The sequence below is a fragment of the Haemaphysalis longicornis genome, unplaced genomic scaffold, assembly GCF_048455015.1.
Source record: "Haemaphysalis longicornis isolate Haplotype H1 unplaced genomic scaffold, Haemaphysalis longicornis Haplotype H1 scaffold_9, whole genome shotgun sequence".
NCBI classification, from domain to species: domain Eukaryota; kingdom Metazoa; phylum Arthropoda; class Arachnida; order Ixodida; family Ixodidae; genus Haemaphysalis; species Haemaphysalis longicornis.
In genome coordinates, this window is record NW_027526460.1 from 55,731,751 (window position 1) to 55,745,659 (window position 13,909).

A 13,909-nucleotide genomic window follows, 5' to 3' on the forward strand; every position below is an offset into this window, starting at 1 on the left:
TACCGGTCTGTGAGAAAGCCGCGAACGAAGCGAATAAGGTTTCTTGACACCCTTATATAGTCTGTCTACTATTGCTTATCTTAGGACACAGTCATAAGGCTTCTCAACGTTAAAAAACAGAGCTATCTATGACGGTTCATGGACTCGTTATGTTCGACGTGGCTGATAAAGCCCACAACACTGTACTGGGCGCTTAAGCGTCGTCAAAACCCAGTCATGCAGTATGGCAGTTTTTTTAAAACGCTCTAGCCACCAGGTTAGTCTCGCACAAACCAGTTTCTCCATCACCTTTGCCACACAGGATGTGAGGGAAACAGGCCGGTATTAAGACACCACCATTCGTCCCTTTCCAGGTTTAGGAGCCGGCACCACCCAGGCGAGTTTCCACGCAGACGGAATGGCACCCGTCTCCCAAATTTGTTTGAGATAGCGGAGGATATCGTTTTTGCGTTCTGCAGCCAAATTAAGCAGCATTTGATTGGTGATTTCATCAGGCCCTGGTGCACATCGTCTGCGTAAGCAACTTAGCGCGCTCTCAAACTCCCGAAGCGTGAATGTGCATCCAATGCTGGGGAGGACAAGGAGGCTAACGGGGAAGAGAGTCCCCCGTACATGGTCGAAGTGTATACGCCCGCAAATTCCTCAGCCAACTGGGAGGTCGTCACATCCTTCCGTAATGAAAAGGCCGCAAATGGCCTTACAGAACGTGACTTTCCAGGCAACGGGTTCACGATGCTCCAAATTCGAGACACTGGTGTAAATACGCTTAAGTTTAGTCTGTTGTGCGTGGTCTTCAGTATTGGACCACCCTTTCTTCGCTTAAGCTGCCGGTCGGCTCTTCACTTGGCGGCAACAGGTTCTTCAACTTCAAATCCGGCGCTGGGTATTGACATTGGAGCTTGCAGATTGTTGTTGCCTTCTTTTTACTCCCTGACACATCTGCTACGACACTCAGCTGCTCTCTATACCGGTCTCAATTGACAACACGGGCAATTTTCACTTCGCTGTGGTGAAACCCAGCAGCGTTAATGGAGATGGGAAAGTGGTCGCCGTTCATACGGTCGGGCGTTGTGCAACACTGGATCTGTATATCACTGGTATGGGAAGTGAGATCAATAGTGATTGTCGACGCAGGTGGACGGAAAAATATGGGAGCCCCATCCTTCGCTACACACAGGTTCAAGTGGTCAATGACATTGACAAGATGTTTGCCCCTTGCACCCGTCTTTTTGTCGCCCCACGACAATGATGGGTATTGAAATCACCACAGATGATCATAGGGGCGGGACAGCGATTACACAGCTGTTCCAAGAGAACTCTGTAGTCGATTGGTCTTCCTGGGGACAAATAAACAGATGTAACGCTAAGCCTGTGCTTGCCCAGTTGAATGCTTACCCCAACCACTTCCGCTACGTCAGAGCAAAAATCCCTAAACGGCAAAGATACATGACTGACCTCACCCCGGGTGTACAGTGCGGCACTGCCATGAGTAAATGTTTGAAAGCTCGGATTTTTGTGAGTCACACAGCAAGGTGTTGATCTTCTGCGCGGTAATCCAGCTTCCGACAAAGCCAGGGTAGGGATCGGACTGTCCTTAACAAATAAATTTCGGCAAGACGACATGCTATACCAGCACAGTTCCATTGCATGATTAGGAGCACTTTTCGTCGTAATATTGTAAAGCTACTGCCTAAGGGCGCCATATTATTGTTGCAGGAACGGAACCAAAGATCCTACAATGACTGGCTCTAAGCCGAGCCTTGTCTCAAGGATGATCTTGGTCGTGCCGCGGGCAATTGGCGCGAGGTACAAATGCAAGGCTGCAAAGAGAGAGCGTATAATTTCAACGACGTTTCCGCTTTTTGCCTCTTCCTGTCTGTTATGGCGCTTTTTCAAGGCTTGAGAGTACTGAGCTCTTCTACGTTGCCTTGTCTCTACATCCGGAGGTGGCTTTTGGGCAGATTCAGCCCCACTGGGAGGAGCTGGTGGTGTCGTTAATGCTGAACAAGTCGGATCTCTTGCACTGACCGTTACATTTGCTGGTTCTAAAGGTGGCAACGCTGGAAAATGTTGTTCATCCGATGGCTTCGGAGCTTCTGGAGGAGGTTCCGGACCGGAGGTGAACGCCTTCCGTCAATGTAATGCATACACTCTAAATGGGCATTCATTATAGCTTGCTACATGATCACCACCGCAATTTGCACAAGAAACCTTTTCTTTGCAGTCCACAAAATCGTGTAAACCTCCACAACGCTTGCAGCGCTGTTCATCTCTGCAGAAATTGGCAATATGGCCGTAACGTTGGCACTTAAGACAACGTGGAGGTGACTCCGTATGATCGGCAACTTGTGTCTCGTGAAACCAAGGTTGATCTTCTCCAGACGTTCGGAGTTCAGTGCAAATGTCCGCACAACCACGTTGGTTGGGAAGACTTTCCACTTATCGGGCGAAGAATGGTCTCGACGCATAATGCGACTCATATTGAGGACCCCCTGTGGCCTTACGTAGGTTAGGAGCTCCTCTTCCCTGTGCCACTTTGGAACGCCACTAATAATGCATGTGTTCAGCACATAAGAGTGCAGTAGTCGGGAAGATGGAGAAACACCACCCAAACGGTCGCATCGCACAAGGGCGTTCACTTCTTCTTCAGTGGTCACGTCAAGTAGTAAAGCGGCTTGAACTGTGAAACGACTGCGGTTGAGTGCTTTACCCAGCAAAGCCGAAACAGTAGAAAAAAGGGCAATTGGGTTTTCACGCATCAGATCTTTGCCAGTTTCTACGGGAGATAACAGAACGGTTATGCCGACAGTTTTCTGCTTCTGGTGGCTCACAACCTTGAAGCCCTCCTGGTCTACGTCGTCCATCTCCGCAGCAGTATCATCACTTTCACGGGTAAGAGAAACGTGCTCGGTGGCTGAAGTAGCGGTAGTGGAATCGAAATTTTCACGCTGGTTAGGTCACTTACACGGTGGCTCCACGGATGAGTCTTCAGAGCACTTTTCTCCGGTGAGACCAGTTCCCGCTGTAGCCAAGGCGGCAGCCATGGTGCCACCACCATTGACTTCACTCGATCTCCGGGAGCTCTTCAAACTGGATGACTCCGAAGGAACTCCATGCGACGTATACGGACTATACCTCCATGAGGAGGATGCTGCTCTTGCAGAAATCTTGTCAGGAGAAACGAGAAACACCAAAAAAGGCCCGTGTGTACAAGATTTCGACGCACTTTAAGGAACCCGAGGTGGTCAAAGTTAATCCGGAGCCTTCCACTATGGCGCGCCCCATCTCCTGCGCTGCGTCGCGTTGCGTCGGCGCGTTAAATTTACAACCAATCAATCATTTTATGGCAAACAAGAATGCTATATAGGCACGCTGAGCCTATGCTTTCTTCGGCCAATACCAGAGCGCTTTCGGGGATGGAAATATAGGGTATTTATCGTAACTTTTTTGGCAAGTACGGGGTTTTGATGTAGAAAACAAGCCGGTTTTGAAATACTAGCTATGAATATAATCGCAGAAAGGCTGCCAGAAAAAAACGCGATTAATTGCTTCAAGTTTGGTGATGTCATTAAAAAGCAGAATGCACTGTTCTGAGCCGTACAAGCGGGGTATGCTCATGCTCATGACAGCGTTGTCTTCAACTATACGCAACGTTGATGAAGTGACCCCGACCACGAAGAATGAGATCACCGCTATAACAACGTCGCATTTACGCAAGCACAGAAAGAGACCAAAAAAACGTTGTACCACCGGTAGGAGTCCTTGTCTAGAAAGTAAATCAAGGAGAACCCCAACGACGACTACAAGGAACTGCTCCGCAAGCTGCAAGTGAACGTGCTCAAGCTCGTGGAAATGTCTGCGCAGGAGGCCGCCTGGTTCTTTCTGCGGCAGGAAACTAAACATCCCCATCGCGAGGGCCACGATCAAATGCAGAGCATTTCCGGGGGCGCACGACGTTAAGAAGTTTGCGTTACGTTAATGTTGTTGCACTTGTTGCTGTTGGTTGTTGTATTGTAATTAAATGAGGAGACGTAATTACGTGGTCACGTGACATCATTTATTAGCAGGTGGGTATGATTATTGAGGCGCAGTGGAAAGAGCACCATGTACCTCGCGTTCCGCTCACAGGTAGTGAATGCGTTGTATCAGCAGCTTCTTGACGTAGTTTGAATGAGTCAAGTATATAAGGCGCGTTCGTAGCCCTCCATTCTGTGTCGGCTTTGTGGCGCAGTGGGTTGAGCACCATGTACCTTGCGTTCCGCCCGCAGGGTCGTGGGATCGAAACCAGGCGCCGGTAAGTATTATTTTTTTATATAGTGTAGGGGGAGGGGTGCGGACTACTACAGACAACTAGAACGGGTGACATCGTGAGTTAAAGAAATGCTCTGCATTTAAAATAAGAGAGCTAAACTGGGCAGCAACCGGTCAGCAAGCGTCGTCGTCTTCTTGAAATTACATCTACATGCCGCAAATCGCAAGGAACACCATCACTCATTCCACATAACGCAGGACATACGGACGTCGTCATTGCTGCAAATGAAATGGCTCCTTCCCTGGGGCTGAACCTTTGTACAGTAGTTAGCTCAAATAGGGCCGAAAGATCCCCAGGTGGTCAAAATTAATCCGGAGCCCTCCACTACGGCGCGCCTCATCGCCTGCGTTGCGTCGGCGCGTTAAACCCTACAATCACACACACATCAAATAGGGCCGTCGGGTACTTACCCACGGAAATCAGAGTACTGTAACGAACATCCACGAAACATTTGAGCTTGATGCTGCGAACGATCTGGCGTTTATTTCCTAAGACTAGTTGCCCATCCCGCAAAGAGGTGTGTGCTAATGAAAAGGTGATGGTTATTATCATCAATATTTTATGGTACGAGCCTGGAGACCGCTCGTATTTCTCTCTTCAATCTACGTACTAAATTCTTTCTTCGACTGTACTATTTTGCTTTAACTGGTTCCTTTTAATAAAAAAAAACCTTCTTTGCCAATCCCCCTGAGCGGGTATGCGCCGATTTATGTGCCACCACCCCCACCACCACCGCTGGTGGTGTGGCCTGACAGCGCCGGCAAAAAAGGCCTCCATTACCGTTCGGACCCCCACCGGTGTTCCGGTAAGCGTTCAAGCGTGCGCCTCAACGCCTGGAATAGCAGCCCAGCCAGGTTTCTGCGGCCCGCCGCCCAGAGACAGCCCGACTGACGTCCCGGCCTGCTCGCACGAGGAGGCTTTCCGCTGCTGGGGCGAAAGACGAGCACCGTCAACATGCTGAGCAGCCTGTCGTCGTCGCGCGCGCAGCTGCTCCTCCAGGAACCGCGCCTGAAGGTGCCGCTGTCTCGAAGGCCGTGAAAAATCGGCATCCCACTTGCTCTCACCGGCACTTTCCTGGTACTGGTTTGTGTATACCGGTCGGCCTTAACTTCGCTCTCAAGCCCCGCCCGCCGCGTCTTCTCGACTTAGGACCGGTGGTCGAGGCCATAAAACGGACGCCTCTGGCCAATGGAAGTTTCGACAACGCCATCAGCTCCGTCAACGGCGACACCGGCATGACCGCCCGAAATGACGGGAGCGTCGCGCACATGCCTAGGCCTGATTACACATCATTCCTTCAACGAGACTGGCTCTCAGCGGCCGCACTACTTCGAGCAGGGCGACGGGACGGATGACGAGTGAAGGCTCTGTGTCATGACGCAGGAGTGGACCTAAGCCCTCTCCGGTCATTCGAGGCAGTAGAGCTTCAGTTCCCCTGGAATACGGCAACAATTTTGTGACACTTTGTCAATGCCTAATCACGTTCTGTTTATTTTCCCAGCATGTCCTTTGTCACTGATAAAGCTGTGATTGGTAGAGAATCGTGCTTGACTAGCGCGGCAAAGTTCGAAATTACGCTTTAGCCAAGATGCGTTTCATTGGCACTAGAAACATTGCCTTGCCAGTTTAAAATCTGAATCTTTTACCAAGTTATTGTTTATGAAAAGAGGCTAATGGTGCAAGTTTTTAAAGTCCTTCAAATGATACAATATTTTGTCAACACTGCAATCAAGATATTCAAAAACATTCGTGTTTACCTGGAGAGGGGCGGGATGAGGAATGCAAAGATTTAGGCCAGTGCAGCATCTTCTTGTGTCACTATAGGCACACATTATTTTTTTCGATACCTTCACTTACCGCTTGCACGTTACTGCATTCATCGGCGGCAGACGACCAAATGCTTTGCCAAATTTCTTTCATTCTTTCTGGGTTCCAAAATGACGTGAAAGAAATGAACCGGCTGTCATTGCCTGATTCCACTAGAGAACGATAGCATATAGGTGCACTGAGGTTTGTTGTTACCAATTTCTTCTGTGAGTTAATGCCCACGAAACATACTAGCCCGAAGATGAACTTCGCCAGCCGGGAAGGAGGCGCGGGGCAGAAAAAAATTAATTGGCGCAGTTCGCACTAGTAGTGCAAGACTGGAGAAACTCCAGCGCCTCATCGCCTGTGTAGCGTCGGCGCGTTGAACCTCATAACCAATGAATGAGTCTGCTGGCGCCTCAACCTGCAATTACATATAGTATACGCAGCAAAGCGCAAGGAACCACATCGCTCCCTCCAAATAACACGGGACATGCAGACGCGCTCATTGCTGCAAATGAAATGTTTGCTTCGCCGGGGCTGAACCTTTGTACCACAGTTTCTTAAATAGGCCCTTCAAATACATCCCTCGGCGATGAGAGTACTGTAACGCGCATCCCGCAAACCTTTGAGTTTGACGCGGTAAAGGAAAAGTGGATTCTGGCGTCTACAGGGTGGTGCGACGATAACTGGAATATTTTAAATAATTTTCCTGGGCGAATCGCCGCTCTGTTCGTGCTCCAACTTCACAGAAACATCGCATATTGTAGTCTGTTTTGTTTGACACCAAGAAAAACGACGGTATTTGCCTGTTTATTGCGAAAAAAAATGAAAACGATTCTCGTCTATGCGAAAACGGCAGCCGATTTGTACGTGCGAGCCAGCGCAAGCTCATCTTGGAACGACGGCGCCACCTGAGGTATGAAGAGCGAAACGCACATTTGGGATTCAGAGAAGGAAGCAACCAATGGTATAGCCGACGATTAGAGAATCTCTTTCGTCCCTAATTTACGATGATCACAAATACTTGCCTAACAGCTGATACCAATCATAATAAAGTATTCCTACGGTGAATCTTTGCCAATAAACGTTGGATTAGTTTCCTAACCTGATTTCCCAATTTCTCATCGTTTGCTAGCTCTACCACGTTATCCAACACTGCAAAATCAGCCTCACGATTCTTGCTTTGTACTTGTTTGTTTGTTCTCGTACTTTTTGGGAAGCCTTTTCTGCGTATTTGTGTGTGCCCGTCGGTCTGTCATAGCAAAGCGTTGGATGAGAGCTTTTTCTGCTGAAGAAAAGTCAGCTGCGGTGTGTTGCCTGGTAACGACGAAGTCGCACAATACGCACCCTCTTCAAGAAAAGATTCAGCAAGCCACCCCCAGGTACTCTTCAGTGCTTCGGTGGAAGGACGCATTTGAACCGAAAGGATACTTAACGAAACTCAAGGAAAGAAAAAGGGTGCCGGCGTTCGGTTCTTGCCGAGGCCGTAGTAGGAGCTTTCGAAGCCACACCGCGCTTATCATCAGGCCTGCGCAGCTTATGTTCGGGACGTCGGCGTCAACCGTCAGTCGTGCTTTGAAGGCAAAACTTTTCAGGCCTTATATATTGCACGTCCACCAGAGACTGACGGACGACGATAAGGGGCGTCGTTTGAGATTTTCTCGCTTGTAGGTCAGGCGGATCGCGGCAGACCCTAGGCGTCTGTCGTTTCTCACAATCAGCGATGAGGCAGTTTTTCATTTGGACGGGCGTGTGGACCGCGAATGGAGACGCTTTTAATCAAAATCAAATCCGAATTTTCTGACCACAAGAGCCGTAAATTCACCCGGCGGCATCGCCTGGTGGGGAGTCTGGCGAGAGGGGGTTATAGGTCCGTTTTTTCGACGGCACTGTCACAGACGAATCGTACCTGTACCCCCTCGAAGAAGGCTTTTTGCCCGCACTTGTGCAATACCACATGCAGAAAGAGGTTTGCGTTTTGCAGAAGGGTGGAGCACCCACCCACTTCGCCACTAAAGTCCGCCGTTGCATGGACGCCAACTTTCCTAAGCGCTGTATGGGGCGGGGTTCGGCCTCGATGCCCTGGCCTCCGTGCTCTCACGACCCCATACCCTCCGACTTCATTGTGTGGGTTTAGGTGAAATCCCTGGGGTACCGCAACAGCCCAGTGGCAAATCTCGCGACCCTCGCAAGACGCATCCAGGCCGTCTTCACCGCCATCGACCACAAGATGAGAGAAGCAGTCCTTGACGCCTATGTTGATAGGCTGCACAAGTGCATCTTCGCTGACGGTGGTCTCTTCAACGAATGAGAACTCGAGCACTCCGTTTTAGGGGTGGAGCACCTTAAGGCCGGGGCTTTTCCGGCGTCCGGCGTCCATGCTCACGGCACAGCACCGTGTAAATCGAAACATCTGGAAACAAAAGGTTCACAAAAGGTTAACAGGAACAAAATAAAAGGTTCGCAGAAGGTTAGAGAGAGAGAGAGAGAGAGAGAGAGAGAGAGAGAGAGAGAGAGAGAGAGAGAGAGAGAGAGAGAGAGAGAGAGAGAGAGAGAGTGCTCGTGGAGGGCCGTGCTGTGCATGCGCGAGGAGCATTTGATTGGATTGGTTTGGGTTGGACTGGATTGAATTAAATCTGGATGTTGATTGGGCTGGATTGGATTGGATTTAAATTGATTGGATTGGATTAAATTTAATTGTATTAGATTGGATTGGAAATTGTTTTAGCAGCTGTAAGCACTCTCACGGGTGATTTACGGTAAGAACGATCCCAAGTGCTTCGCCCACTCGTCAGGATTCACTTCGTGGAGATGTGTGAATTTTTTTCTTCTTGTTTACTTTGATGACTGCGTGAACAGCTGAAATGAGAACATTCCGTTTTTTTACGCGGACAACAGCGTGAATTGCCGGAAAAAAAGGTCCTTGTGAGGGCCAATAAATGCTGCGTAGCGAAAGCATCTGAACTTGTTCGCCCCTCAATGCCCTGTCTCTATCTAATTCTTGACTTTGCAAAATTTAAACAAAGACCAGCGTAACTGAAAAATTATACCTGACACACTGATCTACACATTTTTCATGCGATGCGAAAGCAGGTGAGTCGACAAATATAACGTTTTTTGGCAACGATGAACCGTGGGAATATTTCATTATGATTCGTATCAGCTGTTATGCAAGTATTTCTTATCATGGAACACTGGGTACGAAAGAGATTTTCTGGTCGTCTGTTACACCATTTGGCTCCTTCCTACCGTGAATCACAAACGAGCGTTTCGCTTTGCATATCCAAGGTAGGTGGCGTCGTCGTTCCAAGATCAGCTTGCGCTGTCTCCACCTCCAAATCGGCCGCCATTTTCCCGTAAGCGAAAATCGTTTTTAAGTATCTTCAGATTAAACAGGACAGTACTGTCGTTGTTCCCGGCGGCAAACAAAATAGAAAATATAATTTATAGAACTGTAATTACCCCGTAATGCTCGAGCACGATGACCCCTGAGAAGAAGTTTCCCACCTTCGGTCTCGAAACCGGGCGCCGCTAACTATTATTTCTTTTATAGTGTAGGGGGAGGGGCGGACGACAACAACGCCGACGACGCTGCATGGGCAAGGCGAGTGAATGAGATGCAGTCGCATCTAAAATACACCACAAAGTGCGACCTTCGTGTGAAGTTTGAGCGCGAACATAGCGGCGGTTCGCTCAGAAAATTTTTAAATGTGTTTCCATTATTGTAGAACCACACTTTATTTCCTAAGACTAGTTGGCCATACCCGAAAGAGTTATGTGCCAAAGAAAAGGTGATGGCTCTTATCACTAACGTTTTATGGCACGAGCCTGGACACAGGTCATTTTTGCCAATTCTTTACTTCATCCATTAAACTCCACGCTCCTTTCAGTTCCCGTCTTGCAGTCTTAACCCAGAGTATTGGAGGTTTCTTTAGATAATATTTTTACAAAGCATGCTAAGTTTCTTCCAACCAACTTAATTAAAAACATTCTCCGGGCTCACGTGCCTGAGTACGTGATTATTACAACCGACGCCTCGGGGGAAAATGAGAAATTTGGGGTGGGTATCTTCTCTCTGGTATTGAAGTGGTCTTATTGATTGCGTTTGCCAGATTATATTCCCATATTTTATGCAGAGTCTCTTGCTATTCTTCTTGCAGTCCTGAAACTCAATTCGGCGCAATCTTCAGTGATGGTACTCACTGATTCCCTTTCCGTGTGCATGGTACTCTCCTCGGAAACTGTCAGTCCCATGCTTAAAACTTTTTACTCTTGCGTTCCCATTCATGTGCGGGCAATTAGGCTTGTTTGGCTACCTGGCCACAGTGAATTAGCGCTTAATGAAGCCGCTGATAAGTTAGCAAAAATGGCATTGTCTTTACCCATCGTGGAGGTGCTTCTCCCGTTCGCTTGCGTGTTGCTAGCCCGTTATCGCCTATACCTGTTGGCCCAGGACATGTTTGATCACGGGCTGCCCACTTCTATGGAACTCGAACATCTCAGGTTCCGTTTGAAAAGAAGCCTATGCCAAACTGGCTTGTGCAAAGTTTCGCTGACCTCGTTTCGTTGTGGCGTTGCCCCACTTAATACAGTAAAGCCCAGTTATATCGAACAGCGCGAGGATAGTAAAATAGTTCTATATAGCAAAAATTCGATATAGAAAGTTAGCAATAAAAATTTACATGAGAGCAACCCTGCGAACGCTGAGCAATCCTGCTAACGCTAACGCTGAGCTCTTACCACCCTGCACTTCACTATTGATATGACACTTTCTCGAAAAGAAAACGATCATTTATTGGGGCGGCAGAACTGCGTGAGTGAAGCCTGCTTCTTGGAGCGCGACGCGTTTCTGGTGACTGATTGCTCCACGGTATCTAAACAGTTGACGAGCACAAGACCGCTGCCCTAAATGGCACTGCAGTATAGCCGTAGCAGGGCCACGGAAGCGACGGCTTCGCTCGTGCTCCGAAGTGGTACGGAGTCCTCGGCGTCTTCGACAGAACGGAGACAAGCATGTATACAAGCAAATAACGGTGAACCCAGCGAACCCAGCAAGTGCGGACAGCGAGTGGCGTGGACTTGAAGATCGGTGTCACCGCAACACGCAGCCCCCAATGTGGCGTTTTCGGCGCCAACTGCAGCTTGCGTGGAGCTGGTCCACTCTGCCACGGCCGGTTTCGACGCGCTCGAGCCCGCGCGGGAGTCGCAAGCGACACCCGCGACACCGCTGCGCACCGATGTATTGCGGGAAAGCGTGCCGCATGCCTAAGGAGAGCGAAAAATCCGGCGCGGGAGAGTTCGATATATCGCGTTCGATATAAAAAGCTTAAAATGCATGTAATTTTTACCAGAATTATACAAGGGTTCGATATAGGCAATAATTCGAGATATCCGTGTTCGATATAAGCGGGCTTTAGTGTAGATATACCTATACCGGGCAGATCTAACAACCTCACCCTTGCGCCTTCTGCCATGAAATTGAATCGGAAGAGCATTTCTTCCTTTTTTGCCGCCGATCCTCTCATCATCGAAAAAGGCTGCTGGAGGACCCGCCTGCGGCGTTTTGGACTGCCACTAACTTCGCCAGTGCTTTTGTCTTTTGGGGGCACGAAGCTAGGCCACTGCCATGGGGATGCTTCTCACGCCATCCATTCCTTCATTTCAGAGACGGCTCGTCTGCCTTGCTAAAACAATTCCGATCAGGCTCTCGCGTTCCTCTTTCTTTTTCTATTTCTCTCTTCAATCTACGTACAAAAATTTTTTTCATACTGTTTTGCCTTATCTGGTTCATTGTAATGAAAAAAATCTTCTTGGCCAAACCCCTGAGTGGGTATACGCCAGTTTATGGGCCACCACCGCCATTACCACCGCTCGTGGTGTGGAACAACAGCGCCGGCAACAAAGGCTGCCATTACCGCTCGGACCCCCACCGAAGCGTCCAAGCGTGCGCCTCAACGCCTGGAAGAGCCGCCCAGCCAGGTTTCTGTGGCCCGCCGCCCAGAGACAGTCTGATTGACGTCCCGTAGGCTTTCCAGGTCTGCTCGCGCCAGGAGGCTTTCCGCTGCTGACACGAAAGACGCACACCGTCAACATGCTGAGCAGCCTGTTGTCGTCGCCCGCGCAGCTGCTGCCGCAGAAACTACGCCTGAAGCTGCCGCTAACTCGAAGCCCGCGCGAAATCGGCATCTACCTTGCCCTCACCGGCACTTTCCTGGTACTGGTTTGCGTCTCGGTCGGCCGTAACTTCGCACTCAAGCCTGGCCCGCCGCACCTTCTCGTCTTCGGACTGGCAGGCCATAAAACGGACGCCCCTGGCCAATGGAAGCATCGACAACGAAACCAGCTCCATCAACGGCGAATCCGGACTGGCCGGCCGAGATCACGGGAGGGTCGCGCAGATGCTGGGCCTGTTTGTGCGTCATGCCTCGAACGAGACTGGCTCTCAGTGGCCGCACTACTTCGAGAATGGCGACGGGACGGATGACGTGTGAAGGCTCGCTGTGATGAAACTGAATTGGGCCTAAGCCCTCTCCGGTAATTCGAGTCAGTAAAGCTTCAGTTCCCGTGGAAGACGGCAACAATTTTGTGTCACTTTGTCAATGCCGGATGACGTTCTGTTTATTGTTCCAGCACGTTCTTTTTCGTTGGTGTAGCTATGATTGCTAGAGCATTCTGCTTGACTAGCGCGACAAGGTACGATGTTACGCTTTAGACAAGATGCGTTTCACTAGCACGAGAAATATTGCTTTTCCAGTCTTGAATCTCCATTTTTACCAAGATATTTATACTATAAAATGGGGCTAATGAAGCAAGATTTTAAATTACTTCAACGGCTACAATAGGTATTATGTCAACAATCCAATCAGTTTATTCGAAAACATTCGTGTTTACGTGGGGTGGCGCTGGTTGACGAATCCAAAAATTTAGGCCAGTGCACCATCTCCTAGTGCCATTACAGGCGCACATTATTTTTATCGATACCTTCATTTAACGCTAGCACGTTACCACAGTGATCAGCCCCAGACGCTGTGAGGCTTTGCCAAATTTCTTTATGTTATTCTTGCCGGGTTCTAGAATGACGTGAAAGAAATGATCTGCGGCAGTCAGTGGCTGAGTATTTTTGAAAACGATGTAGTTTATGTGCACTAATGTTTGTAATTTCTTCTGTCAGTTATGCGCTCGTAACGTGCGAGCCCGAAAGTGAACTTCGCCAGCCCGGAAGGAGGTGTGTGTGTGAAGGAGGTGTGTGGCAGAAAAAACAAATTGGTGCAGTTTGCACTTTGAAAATAACAGGGTGGTTCGACGATAATTGCAACTAAAAATTTTTCCTGGGCGAACCGCCGCTCTGTTCGCACTCAACAGTCCCACAAAGATCGCATTCTGTGGTTTTTTTTTTTTTGACACCTGGAACAACGACGGTGCTTTCTTGTTTATTCGGAAAATAAATAAAAACGATTTTCACGATTTTCGCCTACGTGAAAACGGCGGCCGATTTGGACGTGCGAGCCAGCACAAGCTGATCTTGGAACGACGGCGCCACCTACCTGGGGTATGCAGAGCGAAACGCTCGTTTGGGATTCACGGTAGGAAGAAGGCAAATGGTGTAGCAGACTATCAGAAAATCTCTTTCGTCCCTAGTTTACGATGATCACAAATACATGCATCACAGCTGATATTAATCATATTAAAATATTCCTACAGTGCAGGGAACTGCCGTCAGCAACAATACAGGCTCGTAACACCGAAACGGCGGAAGAAGCAGCCATCGCTTTGGCAATGACAACGTGC